Source organism: Peromyscus californicus, unplaced genomic scaffold (genome assembly GCF_007827085.1).
Source record: "Peromyscus californicus insignis strain IS unplaced genomic scaffold, ASM782708v3 Scaffold_16__1_contigs__length_79575227, whole genome shotgun sequence".
NCBI lineage: Eukaryota > Metazoa > Chordata > Mammalia > Rodentia > Cricetidae > Peromyscus > Peromyscus californicus.
Genome location: NW_026294458.1, coordinates 40,336,198 through 40,356,118, shown reverse-complemented (window position 1 = coordinate 40,356,118; position 19,921 = coordinate 40,336,198). Strand labels below are relative to the sequence as shown.

Below are 19,921 nucleotides of genomic sequence, written 5' to 3'. Positions count from 1 at the left end.
GTTTGAAACCTGGGGCCTATGCAGGATTGTTTGGCTTGGCCTGGGTGGAGGGGACTAGACCTACCTGGACTGAGTCTACCAGGTTGACCTCAGTCTGTGGGGAAGGCTTTGCCCTGGAGGAGATGGGAATGGGGGGGGGGGGCGTTGGGGGGAAGGTGAGGGGGACGGGAGGGGGGAGAACAAGGGAATCCGTGACCGATATGTAGAACTGAATTGTATTGCAAAATAAATTAAAAAAAAAAAAAAAAAAAGTAGGCCAAACATCAAGTGATCTACATAATTGAGAGGAAACAAGTTGATTCTGTGTCTGGCTTGTTCAACTGACTGTGCTGTATGAGTGTAATTAGCCCAAAGTTTCAATAACAAAATTGGAAAGTCGAGAGGGACCTTGAGAAACATCTAATTGTACTGATGTGGAAATGGGGTCTTTAGACCCGGAGTTACTTATCCACAGTGATGAAGTCTATTCCTTTAGGCCTTCAGACCAAATAGGGTAATCCATAGTTAGGCATCCTGCTTGTGAGACTGCCCCTCTCAAGCATTATTTATACAAAGGGAAACATCGGAAACTTCAGTTTGGGTTCACATTGCTTTCTTTGATGAGCCTGGGGATACTCTGAGACTCTGCTGCTTTCTGCAAATCAGACATGCTTCCTGGATTGCATCAGAGTCCAGGGGACATGATTGATGAATAAAGGGCAGAGGAGGGATGATGTAATGGCTCGCGTGGCCTCTACCTGAGAGTTATCTCTGGCTGTGTATTGCTCGGGTCTGTGTGACTCACACACTGAGGTGCTGCCATCCCTGTTAGTCAGCACGATAGGCTCACACTTACCTCACCCTATGTTTCTCTGCTTTCCTTGCCAGATCTGATTAGAAGCACTTTTGTTTTAAGCTGGTGTTTATGAAGCAGAAGTGCACTTTGCACCAATGACCGCACTGATTCAGTCAAAGCAGCTTGATGTTTACATCAACTCAGATCAGCACCTACTCAGGGTCCCACATTGTCAGTATTCTCTCACAGCAATTTTTTTTTTTTTGTCTTTAAGCATCAGTTCAACAAACCCATTCCAAAATAAACCTGAAACAAATACCCACTGTGAGCCATAATTATGGCAGATGCTTTCAAATGCTTTTTTGCTGTTAGCCACAAACCAACAATGTGGAGCAAGCAATTACTACCTGTATCATTTTAGGGTTGAGAACACTGACCCAGCTCACTTGGATAATGTGTGTCTGAATTGAGATTGAAATCCTGCTTTCTTGGCATCAAGTACAGTACTTTTTCCACTGTGTCACAAATGTTTCTAATATATGTACTCCAGGAGCTTTTCAAAAAATATGTCATTTTCTTGAGGTTAAATTCATACTTGATTTATGACCTGCATATTTGATATACTGTCTATCTCTGTCTATCCTTGGTGTTCTAGAAATCAAGACAACAGAAATAAATTTATTTATTGAACAATAATCATTGAGTTCTACAGTGGAGATTTATCATAAAGCACTAATTCACTTGAATTTAATTGTATCTGCTTAGCAAATGAATGTAAAAAGAGATAGAATGAAAATGTATATGGACAGACAAGTCTCCTTAGCTTATGCTCAATGGGCCTATACTGGGGGCCTAACCCAAGATAAATGTGTATGTGTGTGTGTGTGTGTGTGTGTGTGTGTGTGTGTGTGTGTGTGTGTGTTTGTATTGATTTTCCTCAGTCTGTGTCTGTTCACATGTGCCTCTCATGAAGTAAACATCTTGCTTTGCCCAATGTGGTGCCTTTTTGTACAACGTGTATCTTAATTTTTTATGCAACCAAAGATGTGTTATCTATGCCAAAGCTTGAGGGGAAATCCATCTGGGTCTGGCCTACTAAGAAACAGTATATTTTCTTCCCGCAGAAGGCCTTCCTGACACAAGCTGAAGGGTTTGTTTCCTTTATGTAATCTCTAAAAATCTTAGTCTCCAAATAAAATCCCCCCCCTTTAGAAGTTAAGATTGCTTATAATCAAACAAGAAATTATAATTAGGGTGTTCTTAAATGGATCTTCTGTTTTCTCTGTATTGTGCCAAGTTGTACAGAAATTACTATTGAACAGACCAAATATCAGTGTCCCCATAAGAGAACTGTTAGACCAACTATGGTAGCATATGCCTATAATCCCAGCATTTGGGAGATGGCGGCAAGGAGATAAGTTCAAGGCCAGCCTTGGCTACCTGTTAGTTTGAGGTCAGCTTGAGCCAGACCTGTCTTCAACAGCAGGGAAAACTGTGTTACTACTGAAAGCAATGGAGAAATGCCAGTGGGGGAGGAGTGAAAACTGGAGTGGACAGTCCGTCAGAGAGGTGCAGAGAGACGGCTAAGGAAACTGCTTTGGGGCCGGAGAGATGGCTCAGTGAGTAGAAGCTTTTGCCACCAAGACTGATGACATGAAGTCCATCCCAGGACCACGTGGAAGGATAGGGCAAATGCCTGCAAGTTGTCTTCTGGTCTCCACATGTGTGTGGTATGAGCATGCACACACACACACACACACACACACACACACACACACACACACACACACACACAAAAAAAAATTTAAAGATTTTAACAAATTTCTATGCATGGCCTTTTGAAAAATGAAATTGTATCCTTCTAAAATTATGTTATTTCCAACATATATCTAGGAATATTTATAGTTTTTTGAAATACTTAAATTTTCATTTGAATACGGAACACATGCAAATGCTAACAGTAATAAGCACTTGAGTATGGGGAAAGGAAGTTGTTACGTATTCAGAAAGGTTTTTTTTCTTGGAGTTATTCTCCTGTCCTAAGAGGAAGAGCTGTAAGGACATAGAACACACAGAGGTTACCATGACGTCAGGCCATGCCTTTGTCCCACTTTCCTGCAGCCTGCAACTGATTCCTCCCACAGTCCCTTTACCCCAGCCCAGCGGTGTCCCGTTCACACCCACCTCCAGGACCCATAATGCAGCCTGTATGTCCTAAACCTGAGTGGGGAATGGTAGGAAAGAGACAAAGGAGCCAGCAGGAAGTAGACATTTGTATGAGAAAAAGAGAAGCAAATTCTGAGACACCCTACAGCAGTGGGCCGGAGTGCCATAGCCATAGTTCCCCAGCTAACATTCGCTGCAGCTAGGCAGCTGTGCAGGCTGCAGATGCACAGGGCAGTCTGGAGCATGGCTGCAGTTTACTTCCCCTTCAAAGACAACCACAGAAACTTCATGTTCCCACTAGCCTCCCTCACCTGATGATCGGCTCTTCTTTTATGTTTGTATTTGGGTTGTTTTCTTTGGGTAAATCATTTCCCTAAATAATTTCCCAATTTCTTCATGACTGGAAGAGTTACATGCTCCTTTTGAGTATCTTTGCCAACACCCACTTTTCCTCATGTCTGGTACCCCATAATTACCATAACTGCTACCCACAGATGGCTGTTTTGAATCTTATCTTTCTGCCTTTTCTATGAGGTGATCATCTGTGATTGTCTGCTCCAAGGCTCCTTTAAAAGAAATATACAAAGAAAGTATCTCTTCTCAATAGCCATGAAGGTCATCATTCAAATCCCAGAAGTTTTTGTTTTGCCTCTTTTATTGTGTATTATTAAAACTCAGCTCTGGAATGATGAGAATCTAGCTTGTTTGTTTTACATCTGTTCTTCCCATAAGAAAATTTCAACTTGGGTTACCCTCAGTCCTTAGACGCCTAGAATTTTCTATGGAAGTTTAAGAAATGAAAGCTCAGAGCAAATGTTCCTGATGATGTTTGGAATCAGATAAGCAAATGAATAGTCGCAGCATGTCAGCCAAGGGAAACAAGCTTCTTGATGGGCAGGAGCCTGCACTGTGTGGAGCTCTTCGCTTACTTCACCAGCCACAGCCCTGTTCATTGAACCCCATTTATTGTGTATTGAAGAGGACATAAAACACCTTGTTCTAAAGTAAATGTGTTTGTCTTCTGTACACTTCATCCGCTGCGATTATGTTCATATTCGTAATTCCTTGATCCTTGACCTGCTTGTTTCACGCTATGCTGGCAGCAGTTTGTGCTGTGACTTTCTCTGCCAGGCTGTGTTTCCCTATCCTTGCACTTCATTAGCCTTCGGTAGTTGTTGGTAATTGGAAGAGAAGAAGTCACCTGATTATTCTTGGCTCTGAAGGCTGTTCTTACTTTCCTATTTTCTTTGTGTGACAGTGAGAGTCAGTGAGTCTCTCCTATCTATCTTTTCCACCCTTTACTCATTGTGATGAAAATACATTACTGCTTAACTTTCCATTTAACGAGGGGACTGTGTAGAGCAAGCCCGTAGTGACATATACACAAAACAGATTGGCAACAGATCATTTTGTGTCAAGTATGGAATTTTAGTAACCTGTGCTTGAACATCTCCAACCATAAGGTAAAGGGAGGAAGGAAGGAGCCAGATCATTAAAAAAAAAAAAAAAATCTGTTGAGTGTTGGAGAGATAACTCAATGATTAAAGAGTGTTTACTGCGGGCCGGGCAGTGGCAGCGCACGCCTTTAATCCCAGCACTCGGGAGGCAGAGCTGTAGCTAGAGTTTTCCTGCCTGACCCACAGTCAGGACAAATCTCTCTCACCCGCCAGTCCCAAGCTGCTCAAACCCGATCAAGTAAACACCAGAGACTTATATGGATTACAAACTGTATGGCCGTGGCAGGCTTCTTGTTAACTGTTCTTACAGCTTAAATTAATCCATTTCTATTAATCTATACCTTGCCACGTGGCTTGTGGCTTACCGGTACTTTACATCTTCCTTGTCCTGATTGCGGCTGGCAGTGTCTCTCTCACCCAGCTTCCTGTTCTCTCAATTCTCCTCTCTGTTAGTCCCGCCTATACTTCCTGCCTGGCCACTGCCAATCAGTGATTTATTCATTGACCAATCAGCAACACATTTGACATACAGACCATCCCACAGCACACAGCCAGGCGGATCTCTGTGAGTTCGAGGCCAGCCTGGACTACCAAGTGAGTTCCAGGACAGGCACAAAGCTACACAGAGAAGCCCTTTCTCGAAAAACCAAAAAAAAAAAAAAAAAAAAAAAAATAGAGTGTTTACTGCTCTTGCAGAGGACCTAGGTTGGATTCCCAGCACTCACTTAGTGGTTCACAACCATCAGTAACTCCAATTCTAGGGAATCCAACTGCTCCTCTGACCTCTGAAGGCTCCTGCATGTACAATATGCATACACATATAATACACATAAAATTAAATAATTTTTAATCTATTATGCAATAAAGAAGAGCACCAGGGACAAAAATTCATTCTCAGTTGGGTGGCTGGCACAGAGCAGCCTAGAGCAGATTTTGCTCAAATCACAATTCAAGACCATACTCAAAGTGATTTTGTTTCTTATGTACTTTTTAACACAACATTTACTTAATTCTTTGAAAGCTTCATACAATATATTTTTATCATATTCACCCCCCACTCCTCACTAACTCCCACCAGATCCATGCCTGCCTCCCTACCCACCCAACCTCTCTATCTCCCTCTCCTCACCCCCCACCATTCCCTATCCTTCTATCTCTCCTTGAATCCCTCTCCCTCTTCCATCAGTTCCAGTTTGTGTTAGCCAGCTCCTCTTGGGTGTATGGCCTACCATGGAGTGTAGTATATACCAGAGATCACACCATTAAAGAAACGGACTATGCCTTTCCCCATAGCCATCAAATGTTCCTCAGCTAAGGGTGGGACCATATGCCCACCTTCCTCACCCTTGGGATTTTGTCTGGTTTGAGATTGCACAGGACTTATGCATGCAGTCATAATTTTTTTGTGAGTTCATATGTGTTTCTGCCCCATTATGTTCAGAAAACACTATTAACTTAAAGTCATCCACCAGCTCTGACTCTTAGAATCTCTCCCTCCCTTCTTCTGAGAAGATCCTGGAATCTTGAAGGCCAAGCCTTCTAAAGTCTCTTTTTCTCTGCATGTTGACCAGTTGTGAGTCTCTTAATCACCATCTACTATATGAAGGAGCTTGTCTGGTGAAGGTTGAGAGAAGTACTAATATATGGGTATAACAATAAACCCATTAGGTATTATTTTCAGACTGTGTCCATTTAGTAGAATAATAATATTAAGTTCTTCCCTACAGCCTATAAATGATCTTGCCACAGGGCCATAACCTATGTAACAGTGCCATATATGGGTTCCATCTCATGGAGCCAGCCTGAAGTCAGAAAGTGGTGGATTGCTCACATAACATCTGTGCCACTGTACACCAGTGGGCATATCTTGCCGAGCAGATCGTTATTGTATATTGAAGAATTCATGGCTAGGTAAGATTAAGGACTACTTTTCTGCCCCAGTAATGTGCCTAGATCGTTCCAGCAAGGTCAAAGCTAGTTGGTAGAGATGAATTATCCAGGTCACTATCCACTGATTTCTTCATATTTATGATGCAAATATGGGGTGTCTTCAGCAACAGGATCGTATTAACTTAGATGTCCAAGAGGAGAGTGGCAATAACCTATAATGTTTGGGGATCTACATGACCCCAATGGCCAACAACTGAAAAAGAAGTAATGATAACAACCTTTTGTGTCCACTTTTGTGCTCACCATGTACTTTTAGGTGTGGTCTATCTACCAGGCACTGCACCCTCAAAAAAACTTGACTCTTTCTCCCCTAGAAGCTACTAGCTGTCCATACGTCCTCCTCTAGGGGAGTATCTCATGATTCCTATCACCACTCCATGCTAAAATGTTATCTGGCTTGCTCTTGTGTAGGGTCTTATGCAAATAACCACAGTTACTGTTGAGTTCACAAGTCCTGTCATGTCCAGAAGACACTGTTTAACTCCAGTTCTTTTCAGCCTTGGCCCTTTTTTTTTTTAATTTTCTATTCATTTTACATACCAACCACAGATCCCCCTCTCCTCCCTCCTCCCACCCACCCCCCTCGCCTTCCCCCCACCTACCTCCTATTCCCACCTCCTCCAAGGCAAGGCCTCCCATGGGGAGTCAGCAGAGCCTGGTACATTCAGTTGAGGCAAGTCCAAGCCCCTCCTCCCTGCACCAAGGCTGTGCAAGGTGTCCCACCATAGGCACTGGGCTCCAAAAAGCTGGTTCATGTACCAGTGATGGATCCTGATCCCACTGCCTGGGGGCCCCCTAAACAGTTCAAGCTAAACAACTGTCTCGCCCATCCAGAGGGCCTAGTCCAGTACCATGGAGGTGGGGGCACAGCTATTGGTCCACAGTTCATACGTTTCTACTAGTTTCAGCCCTGGCACTTAACAATCTTTTTGTCCTCTCTTTCACAATGGACTCTGAGCCTTGTGGGTATGAAAAAGGCATAAATATAAATGGTCCATTTATAGCTTACTATTCCACTAGCACTTATTCTCTGCACTTTAAGTTTCTGCATTAACCACTACCCACTGCACACACACAAAAACCTTCTCTGATGGTATCTGAGAGCTGTGAGTACAGACATAGGAATTTGGAGGGCAGTGTCATACTATGTTCATTTAGCAGAGTGATGGTAGTAGAGGCCTGTGAGCCCCTCAACCATGAGTTCATGACCATATTTTCAGTACCATACATCTGTTTTCTCCTGTGGAGTGGGCCTTAGCTCTATCAGAATGCTGCCGGTTAAGGCTGTAACATTCATGCCACTATTGCCATGGGTGTGTCTTGCCGTTACTGTAGCTCACAGTGTTCACAGCTGAGTAAGACTGGAGATGATCCCTTCATCCACCAGCCCTAGCCTGCATAGCTGTCAGTACTCTGGAGCTAGCCGTCTAAGTACTTTAAGTCAAAAAGTTCTTCATGGATGGAAACTACAGTGTTGTTTAGGGAGATGGGGCCTTGCTGCCTTGACTGCTGTTATTAAGGTATAGGACTGATGGATGTCATTGGAAAAGAGCGAGCTGACCATTGAGGGAGTATGAAGCATGTAGGTGTCTGTTAGTGCCTGTTTCGCATAGCATCTGGTAATTAGTTTTCTAGCTAGTTTCTAATTGTCTTGGGATATGGGAAACTGAAATGTCCCTGGAGATTATGTTAGATTAGGTTCATTTCCCCAGCACAACCTTGCCTGGGACCTATATACAGGGTGTGGCCCTCTACTAAGTTGGCATAACATTTTCCACCTTCCTGGTGTTTGTACTAACATAATTACGATAAATTGCTGCTGTTTTTGGAGATAATCTCTGTTCTCACATCTGGGTTTCAGGTTTTGAGTAAGGCTGCTGAAGCAGAGGAGAGGAAGGAGCCTTTCCATAATATTAAGGTCATTCCTGATAAAGGTGATTGCTCCACCTTTCCCAGTTAGATCCCCTGCCAGCAATAGCATAGGCTTGAGCCAATGCCAAATGTTTTAATACTGTATGGCCTTGCTTGATAAAGTCTGTGCATGGCAAAGGGGTGGGGGGGGGGGAGGCAAAGTTTCCCAAACTAAAATTTTCCAAGCTTTCTCTCTGTGATTTAGGCAGAGCACCCTCCATCTAAGTATTACCATGTGTTTGGTGTAGTCGCCGGTAGCCTGTGATTCTCATTCGCCAGCGCTTCTAGAGATTAGAATTGACAGGAAGTGCTGGGCAAGTTAAGATGTAAATCTACTCTTGCTGCACAGAGTTTTGGGGGTTTGACAAAAAGGACAGTGGCAAAGATGGGGAACAACGGAGATTAATGCTGTGATGTTCCCAAATAACACTGAGTTGTTATGGTCTGCTGCCCGGCAGCACTCAGTGTTATACTCCATTGTTCCACTAATGTTGTGCATGTGTTCACCAGACTTGCTTTTCCTCCTGTTAGAAACTCTCAACTAGAAGAATTGTTGTCCTTCTCTGGCACTTGTGTTTCACGTGGATAACTAGCATGGTGAGGCCCATAAATAGTTGTTGGGTATCTGAGAAGTTAAAGCCAAACCATCGCATATTCCTTGGCAAGAAGAAGCCGGTGTGATAATAACCACATGCTCAGGCGGTTCCCAACCCTGGAGCACCTACAAGTGTAGGAAAGAGATTTTTCTCTATTTCACAGATTTTCAGACTCCATATAGAATATACCATTAGCCTCAATATCTACCAAGCCTTTACTGTAATTACTAACAACAAAATTCATGAATAAACTTAGTACAGTGAAAAGGGAAATAGGAGATTTCTGGCTTTTAAAGATTAGGCTATCTTTTGAGAACTCAGATTCAGTTTGGGTGACTGCACTGGGTGAAACTGGTTTCAACTTGACTACTCAGAGCTTTGGCTCTGACCTGGCGGCGGTGGACCACACCTTTAATTCCATCACTCAGGAGACAGAGGCAGATGGATCTCTATTAGTTTGAGGCTAGCCTGGTCTACAGAGTGAGTTCAAGGACAGCCAGGATTGTTATACAGAGAAACCCTGTCCCAGAAAACCAAAATAAAGAAAATTATGGCTCTTGTTTTAAGCAAATTAATGAATTATTACCAAGGATATAAAATCGATCTTGAGTTCAATGTATTTTTCTGTTGTTCTGAAACAAATTGACAGCAAATAAAAATGATTCCTGGGGGATTAAGACTCAGTAGTGGCGGCACTAATGAATGATCACAGTGGAGCAAACATTAGATTGTCTGCCCTGGTTAGCAGCCTGAGCAGTGAAAACCTTAATGGACCATGAAGACTGGAGGGCTGGGTGACGTGGGTCACAGCCCAAAGAACAGGCGAGCACAGTACAGGGGAACCTTTCATCACCTCCATGACACTGAACGTTTTCTATCCATAGAGCAGGCGCTTAATTTCCCCAGGTTGTTAATCTGGCACCTTTCATGAACATCACTGTTCACTCTGGGATATAAAAAAGCAAATAGCCAAAACATGTAAGTGTTAAGGGGAAAAAAACCAACAGAGGAAATTACCGTAGCACTTGGTGTGCTGGCACCTTTCCCCTGAGTCTGAGAAGGCAAAGATAGTTCGAAATCTGCTGCTTTGGCTGTCTCTGTTTAATAGTAACCAGAGGTCTCGGGAAAGAAGGTCCCATAAATATACACTCACAGAGTTCAGCCGTGGCCTTTAACTACATATATATTCACATTGTCAAACTAGACTCCAAACCCACCTGAGAGCCAGGTAATAGGAAAGTAAAAGGCTCTTCCCTCGATGCTCTGATTTTGCCCTGTGTTTACCCTCTCTGTCTTAAAGGACCCGGTGTTTCCTGACCTGGTACAGTGTGTTCCTTTTACGTGCCCATCAGTTGTTAGCATATCTGCCATGTCATAGTGTGCTGAGTGTTAAAGCATAATCCTTATTTGGTTTTTCTGTCTCTTGTTTTTAGGTAAGTCGTCTGATTGGAGTGATATTTCATTGGATGGATTTGGCCACTTGGTAAAGTACTATTATTTTTATCACATGATGTCCACTGTCACTTTTGTGGTTTCTCAACCTGTTTTTTTCTCACGTTACATATTAATAAACTCTGCCTTGGAAGGCAATAACAATAACAAAAGAAGTGAGGAGGCCATGGGGAACCAGGAAAGATGTTGCACTACACGTATTTGCCTATGAAAACCCACCTTTGAAAGAAAACTATTTACAGCTGTTTTCATCAGCTTTGTGTTTTAGAACTTCAGGAAGTAGAAGGGTTTCTTATATTTAGGAATGATTGAATTTCCTTCTGAGACTCGCACCAAATTAAGAGTTGTGACTTCTGCTTGTGTTTGATAAAAATCTGACATTCCTCAGATTCCTCAAAATATCGCTCTCCGTGTTACATGAAACATTGTGTCCCATGGGATATAATTTGAATCATGATTTATCTTAAAACATCTACTCACTTAAAGCACAGTCTTTCCTAGACAGAGAGGACATGAGTTTTCTGAGTCTCTGAGTCTTGGAGGTGGAGTTGGGGCTGTGCTCCGTGCTAGAGGTGAAGCCTGTGAGCGTGAGCCCCATGGTAGGATACATGAGAACAGCAATTGCCTTACCCAGCTCCTTCTGGATCTTTTCAGTGATAAGAAGGATGTCTGTGATTGGTACAATTTCTGAAAAATTGGTAGGTCCTGAATATTAGCAGTGGTTTTTCTTCTGACTTTGTACTTCTTCTAGAACTAAACAAGCAAAACCTGAGGTCCTTCCTCCCAGTACCACACCTTCCCAAAGTATCTCTTGGCATAATTTTGCATCAAGTATTTTCTTTTAGACATGAATTTGATAAAGTTTTATGACTCAAAATACCCAGAGGACCCTTTAGTGCCTCGTTCCTTCCACTCTTCTCCATTACTGTCTTCTGAATTTTTTTCTTTGTTGTTTTGTTGTTGCTGTTGTTGTTTTGGTTTTTTTTCAAGACAGGGTTTTCTCTGTGTAGCCCTGGCTGTCCTGGAATTTACTCTGTAGACCAGGCTGGCCTCAAACTCAGATATCCACCTGCCTCTGCCTCCCGAGTGCTGGGATTAAAGGTGTGCGCCACCACCGCACCGAGTGTTCTGAACTTGTAAATTTACAGTATCTGGTCGTCTGTGATTGTAAGTCATTCAAGACTGTTGAGTATTGCTGTCTATTGTTGCTGACTCTGACTGAGTAAATAACAGTCTTTAAGCATACGATGCAATAGTGTTAGATTGATTTCCGTGTTCACCTTGAAACACTTAGTTCAGTGGTTCTCAGCCTTCCTGATGCTGTGACCCTTTAAAACAGTTCCTCATGTGGTTACCCCACAAACCATAAATTATTTCATTGCTACTTTGCAACTATAATTTTGCTACTGTTATGACTTGTAAATATCTTATATGCAGATGGTCTTCGGTGACTGTAGCTAGAGTTTTCCTGCCTTGCCCACAGTCAGGACAAATATTTGTCACCCGCCAGTCCCACAGCCGCTCAGACCCGACCAAGCAAACACAGAGACTTATATTGGTTACAAACTGTATGGCCGCAGCAGGCTTCTTGCTAACTGTTCTTACAGCTTAAATTAATCCATTTCCATAAATCTATACCTTGCCACATAGCTCGTGGCTTACCGGCATCTTCACATGCAGCTTGTCATGGTGGCGGCTGGCAGCGTCTCCCTCACCCAGCTTCCTGTTCTCTCAATTCTCCTCTCTGTTAGTCCCGCCTATACTTCCTGCTTGGCCACTGGCCAATCAGTGATTTATTTATTGACCAATCAGCAACACATTTAACATACAGACCATCCCACAGCACTGACTGAGTAAATAACAGTCTTTAAGCATACGATGCAATAGTGTTAGATTGACTTCCGTGTTCACCTTGAAACACTTAGTTCAGTGGTTCTTAGCCTTCCTGATGCTGTGACCCTTTAATACAGTTCCTCATGTGGTTACCCCACAAACCATAAATTATTTCATTGCTACTTTGTAACTATAATTTTGCTACTGTTATGACTTGTAAGTATCTTATATGCAGATGGTCTTCGGTGACACTGTGAATGGGTCGTTCTACATGCCCCCAAAGGGGTCACAACCCACAGCTTGAGAACCTCTGACTTAGCGGTTGAAGCCAAGTCTCTCCTTGCACAGGAAGCTATCTCTACTCAAACACAGGCTCTGCCCCAAAAGTCCAGGAGCACATAGGATGGGAACCATTTTTTCTCGAAGCACTACTGTCACTGTGTGTGATGGTTAACGCCTCTAATCTCTAATCTTGACTCCAGTCTGAGGCAAGAAGATTGTCAGTGAGTTTGAGGCCAGCCTGGGCTGCATAAGGAGTTACAGATCAGTGTGTGCTAGAATGAGATGTAGTCTCAAAAGAAACAAAGAGTGCTGTGCGTTTGGAGAAATGCCTGACTGAATACATGGAGGAGGCAGTGGATGGCAGATACAAATGCAGCTCGGAACAGAGAGTTCAACATTTATCCCTAGTTGTGTTTGACAGCCTGTGATGTGGAGTGATGCCTTTCTCTATCAAGATGCTGTCCATGTCTATGTTGACTAGCAGGTACCTGAAGGAGATTGCTTTTAAGAACCTCTGTGAGAGCATAGTGTATGGGAAGCCAGGGGTGAATAGTTTCCTTTAACTCAAAGTATTCAAAAAGCAATTCAAATGGCATGTTCCTTGATTAGGTACTTGAATAGAAATGTTAGTATCTTTACTTGCCTTTTAGCAGACAAAAGGCAGAAATACCTAAAAACTCCTTCTTTTCTAGCTTTAAAACAAGAAAGAAACTGGCAGAATTGATGTCTTTTTAGCCTACCAAAAAGCCTTCTAGATATGACCTAGACAAATTTTTCAATGTTTTCCCCCATTTTCCTTCCTGAGAATGTAATTTCTCATTGATATCACTAGAAACAAAACGTTTTTTTGTATTTTCTAAGAAATTGCCATCCAAAGATTCCCCCCATCTTTCTAATATAATGATGGACAGAATCAGGAGCCCTTTAAGAAATATGGGTTTCTTGGGAAAGGAGTAAGAATCTCGTTCAATATTGGGAAGCCTGGGAAAAGGATGATGCTTCATCAGGAATTCCATTGCACCCTTCCCCCATGAACTAGCCTAAGACCTCAAAGCCTGCCCCCACAGTGATGTGTTTTCTCCACACCTACCCCAACAAAGCCATACCTCCTAATAGTGCCACTCCCTTTGGGATTATGGGGGCCAATTACATTCAAACTGCCACAGTGATGGTGTTTCATCACAGCAATAGTAACACTAAGACGGGACTCTTTGCCCATTTTTAATTACATTATTTGTTTTCTTGTTACTGAGTTGTTTGAAGTCTCTATCTTAGATATTAATGACCCTTTATTAGGCATCTGTTTGATTCATAAGTATTTTCTTTCCTCCTGTACATCATCTCTCCATTTTATTGTTTCTTTTCTATGTGGATAAATTGTCATCCATGCGATCTCTTCTGCTTAGAATTATCTCAGAAAAATCACTGCTGAAGTCAATGTCAAGAAGTTTCTCCCATGTTTCCCTCTAATGCGTTTATAGTTTCTTGTCTTTGGTGCATTTTGTGGTGAGGGTTTGGTTTCTTCTGTTAGTAGACAGCCAGTTTTCCCAGGGTCCGTTTTTGAAGAGACTGGCCTTTCCCCTTTTTGCCCCTGGCCCATTAATCAAAGATTAGTTAACCATACATGTATGGATTAACTTGGGGGCTCTCTATTATGTTCCATTCGTCTGTATGTCTTTTTTTTTAATCCTAGTACCATGCATTTTTGATTGCTGTATTGTGTATCTTAAAGTCTGTAGCAAGATGCGTCCAGTGTTGTTCAAGTTTGTTATTTGTAGTCTTCTGTGGTTCCATGGAAATTTTAGAATTATTCTTTTGTGTAAAGGTGTTGTTAAAGTTTTGGTGGGTATTAAATTAAATCTATAAATAACTTTGTGTAGAATGATATTTTAACAATAATAACTCTTTTCACCCACAAAATATGTTCATTTTCTTTCTATTTTATTGGTGGAATTTCCTTTGAGATAAGGTCTCATGTAGTCCAGGCCGGCCTCCCACTTTCCATGTAGCTGAGAGTGATTGGCCTTAAACACCAGATCCTCCTGCTTCAGTATCTTGAGTGCTGGGATGCAGGAATGCACCACCATGCTCAGGATTTGCAATGCTGGAGCTCAAATGCAGGCCTTCCCATATGATAGGGAAGCACCCTACCAACTGAGCTACGTCTGCAGCCTTAAAGAAGAATATTTTTTAACCATTTTGAAACTGAGGCTATAGCTTAGTGGTAGAATACCATGTGTGAAACCCTGAGTTTGATCCTCAGCATCTAAAAACGTACAAGTTCTTTAATCAAGTTCATTTTGTCAGTAATTCTGGCAATCCTTGAAACTATATGCTAAGATTATTGAAGCAAAAGTTGCTATGGCTAATATATAATTACAAAAGAGAAACTTGTCTTAAACTCTTTACGCCTTGGGGTCGTCTGCTGTTTGCTTTTGTTGGATTGAAAGCCCTATGATGCTAGGGACTATGGCCTCTTGTGCTCATGTTTATACATATAGCACCTTTTACACTGCCTGGTACAAAGAAAGCACTCAGTGAATATATGACAAGTGGAACTGGTAAACACTATAATCTAAATCATATATGATGATTATTTGAAATGACGAGGTGATGCACACATTTAGAGGATTCAAACATACTTTTAAAAGAAAAAGGTTCCTGCTAGCCAAATTCTCTTTCTGTCTCTCTCTCTTTCATACACACACACACACACACACACACACACACACACACACGCACACACACACACCATGGTCTCTGTTAATTTGCAACAGATGACTTCTTATACCTGATTCCAGACTTAGAATTCCTTGCACTCATTTTTCCTTCCCTGCTAATAACTACATCTAGGCAGGACAACCAGGTACACATTAGAAATAAATTGATGACAAGAGAGTAACAGAAATAAACTATAACAGGCCAATCAAGTTTCCTTCTTCATTTAAGGCTTTTATTTGAAACAGACCATATTATCCTTGAATAGTGCTTATACAACTGACGGGTTTTATAAAATACTTCACTTTCTATTACTCTATGACAGCCCTCCCAATACATTTTTTAAAATAATTTTCAAGATATTTGGAAAAGGAACTTACATCTGCCTCTTTTATTTTCTAAGACAGGATATTATATATTCTTGACCAGACTGGCCTGAGACTTTCAGTGACCCTCCCACTACTGCCTCCTAGGTATTGAGTTGACAGATGTGAGGCTCCTTGCCTTTTTAATATTATCATCTAACACCGGGTTTTATCTGTAGCCTTTCTTCATCTAATTACCTTCATCTTGATATCTTTCCTACTTTCTACCATGTGTCGTGTATCCTAGAAACCAGGCCCTGGTAAGTGATCAGCAATCACTGTCCTGAAGGTGAGTGTGGAGCTGTCTCAAGTAATCTCCATTTCAACACCTGTGTCTGAATGCCTGATGTCAGCGTGTTCTGGGTCGTGATTCAGTGAAGAAAAACAGAAATAATGGGTTTTTCTCTGCATGTTGTATCTGAGTGTCTGAAATGAGACAGGTAAGAGTGGGAAATTCAGCCTTTGGATGAGCTGGGTGTGTAGGGCATGCACTTGGGGGTGGAGGCAGAAAACGCAAGAGTGCAAGATTGTCCTTGGCTGCTAAGCCTGGATGCCATCAGATCCTGTTTAAAAACTGAAAATTGAAGGGAAAAGGAAGGAAGGAAGGAAGGAAGGAAGGAAGGAAGGAAGGAAGGAAGGAAGGAAGAAAGGAAGGAGAGAAAACAAGCCTATCATAATGTTGCCAGTCAGTGTTTCCATCATGTCTTCGGTGAAACACCATTCTTGTGAGATGCACTCCAGAAATGAGGAAAATTTAGGAAAACTAGCAGTCAGTGCTCTTGCAGGTTCATACTGTAAATTGGATAGCCGGGCTAGCGCTCTCAAGTGCCCTACACAGACACAGGTGAGTCTTTGCTGAGCCAGTCTATTTGGGAACACACTTTGGAGAAAACTAGAGCCATAAAGATGCCTTTAGAGCAGTGGTTCTCAGCCTATGGGCCGTGACCCCTTTGGGGGTTTAAACAACCCTTTCACCAGGGTCACCTGAGACCATCAGAAAACACAGATATTTACATTATGAGTTATAACCATAACAAAATTAGTTATGAAGTAGCAACAAAATAACTATATGGCTGGGGAGTCATCACAGCATGAGCAAAGGGTCACAGCATTAGGAAGGTTGAGAACCACTGCCTTAGAGGCTTATAGTTCACTCAGTCTGTTGTTTTTTATTCTTTTTTTTTTTCATTTCCTCTTCCTAGATTCTTTATGTAATTGAGAATTCCTAAGCCCTCTATCCTGTTCACCTTCTGTTTTCCCTTGCCAAAATGATATGACCTAACAATTTCTCTCATTAAAAATCAATACTTCTGAATATTTGTTATCTTATATGGCTCTGATTGTCTGTTGAGCTGGAAATGGATTGAACTTTAGAGAGAAGTCCAACCTAGCAAACCCATTGCACAGAGCAGAAGGAATTGTTTGAAATGTTTTGATCAGCAAAGAAGCTAGATGGAAGGTTTAGCTCCTCTCAGCAGTCATGCTAATCTTACATAGACTGAAATTATACAGCACATCCCTCCAAACTTTCTCTGTCCTCCTTAGCCCTCTCTCATATCTACCATACCAGACAAGGTGAGAATTACCAGAATAGCCAAAGCATGGTCTTAGAATTCTGTATGTTCATTTTTATTGATCTAATTTAAAATTTGCAAAGGCCCATATATGTATGTGGCCTTCTTTTATTGGCTCATTACAAAAGACTGCTTTGTTAGGGGATACCTGGTTTAGGTTTTCCTAAAGCCAGTGTGCTCACTATTTCAAGCCTAGACTCTAGCCACCATGCAGAACTTCCCAGCTATTTCACACAACACTGGAGGATGCCTTTTTCCTGACATCACTGCTTCGCAGAGCATCCAACGAAACTGTTGGAAGTACTGAGTTGAAAGGTCCTGGTAATACGCTGCTCCTTATGCATTAAAGTTTATTTCATAGTTGGAAATCAAGAGACTCAAATTCCTCTGATTTCGGTTCTGTCTGTTCCCCTTGCTCATTATTATTTTCCAGGTTGGCATCTTAGCATTTTTACTCCAAAAACCAGGCTTAGGATGCACAGTACTAAGAATTCTAGAGAGAAGGAGTCCTGCCCTGAATTTCAGAATTGCCTTGTGGGAGCAAAAGCCTCTATAACATTTTGTTTTACATAGTCGTGTCTGAAAGAACAGACAGGAGAGTCGTTACTTGACAAGGAGTCTGAGGCAAGATCTACATTGTTACCTCAGTTTAGAAGACTGTTCTTGCTCCATAAAACAGGGCCTCAAACAAGTCAGTGAATTTTATATTGAACATTTTCAGTTGCTTGTGTTTTTAAGGTCTCAGAATAGACTTAAAGATCTAAATTGAATATCTGGGAACTTCTGGGAATCCTGTGTGATTAAAGAAAAAATTATAAATAATTTAAAAAACAATGATTTGCATGTTAAAGAAGAAATCAAATACTCTATGGAACTTTGTCCTTCTGTGTATTTATTTATTTTATTTTATGTTTTGGTTTTGGTTTTTTGAAACAGGATCTCTCTGTGTAGCCCTGGCTGGTCTGTGTAGACCAGGCTGGCCTTGAATTCACAGAGACCTGCATCTGCTTCTCAAGCACCAAGATTAAAGGTGTGTGCCACCATGCCAGGCCTGTCTGTCTGTCTGTCCATCTGTCTATCTATCCATCCATTCATCTATCCATCTATCTATCTGTCTGTCCATCCATCCATCCATCCATCCATCCATCCATCCATCCACCCACCCATCTACCCACCCATCTATCTATCTACCTGTTGTCAGAGGACAACCTCCTCTGGTTTCTCTACCTTGTTTGAGGTGGGATCTTTCTTGTTTGCCGCTGTGCTGTGCCCTTGTGTCTAGTTGTACCATTACAGACACGTGCCGCCATATCCAGATTCACATGGGCTCTGAGGATCCGAACTCATGTCACCAGGCTTGCATAGCAAGCACTGTCACCCACTGAGCTTCCCAACTTTGTCCTTCCCAGTGGAGATGGACGAATTAATAGCGCAGACCCTTGGTCCTGTTGTTTTTGATTTGAGCTCGAGAGCTGAGGGAAAGGTCAGAGGAATGAGAAGAGAGGAGTGGACTGGGAAGGATACAAAAACAGACATCAACAACAGTATGTTCTTCTTATTTTTCCATGAAACATTACAGCCGCTTGAAACCAAAGCTCATCAGAAGGACTTTTAAACAGTCAGGGGAAGACCAGGGGAAAAGGATGTGAGAACAGCTGATTTACTTAGGAATCAGGCCTTTGACTTGGGTGCAGCAGCACAAGAAGCTGCTGGAAGAGAATCAGCAGCTTCCCATGGTGCTCTTCCACAGCAGCCTCAGCAGCGCCAGTGCCGCTCCTTTGCCCACACATGTGATGTGGCATGGCACTGCCACAGGATTTGTCCCACTGCTTTCAAAGGGCCTGCCACTGCAGCAGTTCCACATTCCCCTACAGACACAGCGTGGAGTGTGATTTTGGAAGAGTAGCACATACATCTCATTCTGAGTATCCCAGAGGCCTTCAGCTCTCACTATGGTTGTGTGAGCCTTGGCTTCTCAAGTGCTCCCAGAGGGTCAGAGACACTCGGAAACAACCCAGGTACCCAGGAAAGGAGAGTCGGTTCTTCCCACCTCTGCTGGGCTAGGTACAAAATGTGAAGATCTTTTTCTTCAGCGGTCATCATCTACTTCCCCCATTTGTTCCCTGATTGTTTCTGCAGCCAGGTTGTCATGTGCACTTACTCAGAAACAGAAGTGAATGAAAAAGGAAAAAAAAGACTTGAGGTATTAGATCAGAGGCAGAGAGACGCTTTTTAGACTGACGTCCTAACTCCGAGATCAGACCTTTTTTTTTTTTTTTTTTTTTATGTGTATCTGGCTGAAGATCTGACAGTCTGACAGTAGGTGCACCATAGTCCTTGCAGAGACCACATAGTGTTGCCATGTAGATTCGTCGTGGGCGATTTTGCATCTGTTGTAGCTGCCCTTCCTCCTTGAGTTTTAGGTGTTTTAGCCTTCTAAGAGAAGTGCATGGTGGGAAGAAAGGAATTGGTAAAGAGATGGTTCCCCTGAGGATGACCAGGTCACAGTGAAAATGGAGTATGTGCTACTTTGTGGCCCAGGCCAGGTGATTGGGTGTGGATGTCATATGTGTCCCCAGTGTAGTGGTAGTTCTCCCAGTTTAGCCACGACAGAGGATTGTTCTTTGTTTTCCTATAGTGCTTGTCAAAATGCTATGACAACTGGCTGGTTTTATGCAAACAGAGCCTGGCTCTCTAGAGACAGTGTGTCTGAAAGTCAAACATGGATGGCAGCCATTGGCACGCAGAGGAGTCAGAAACCACAGATTGTTTTCTCGTTGGATGAACAGCTTAAAGCAACGTAAAGTTAATTGAAGAATTCCTTGAAAGTGAAGTCAGACTA

General features: G+C 42.3%; 1 protein-coding gene across 5 annotated transcripts in view; it reads left to right on the top strand.

Moving 5' to 3' along the window:
* The window catches only part of Cmss1 (cms1 ribosomal small subunit homolog), a 315,958-nt gene that overhangs the window by 158,992 nt on the left and 137,045 nt on the right, over positions 1-19,921 (top strand). Inside the window, exon 1 of one of the 5 annotated variants that reach the window (XM_052740924.1) lies at positions 18,014-18,109. The exons of 3 other annotated variants lie outside the window; for them this stretch is intronic. The gene's annotated coding sequence lies outside the window, so the exon portion shown is untranslated. Of the gene's footprint in view, positions 1-18,013; positions 18,110-19,921 lie in introns of those variants that run through there. One more of the 5 variants, XM_052740925.1, reaches the window with a different exon arrangement.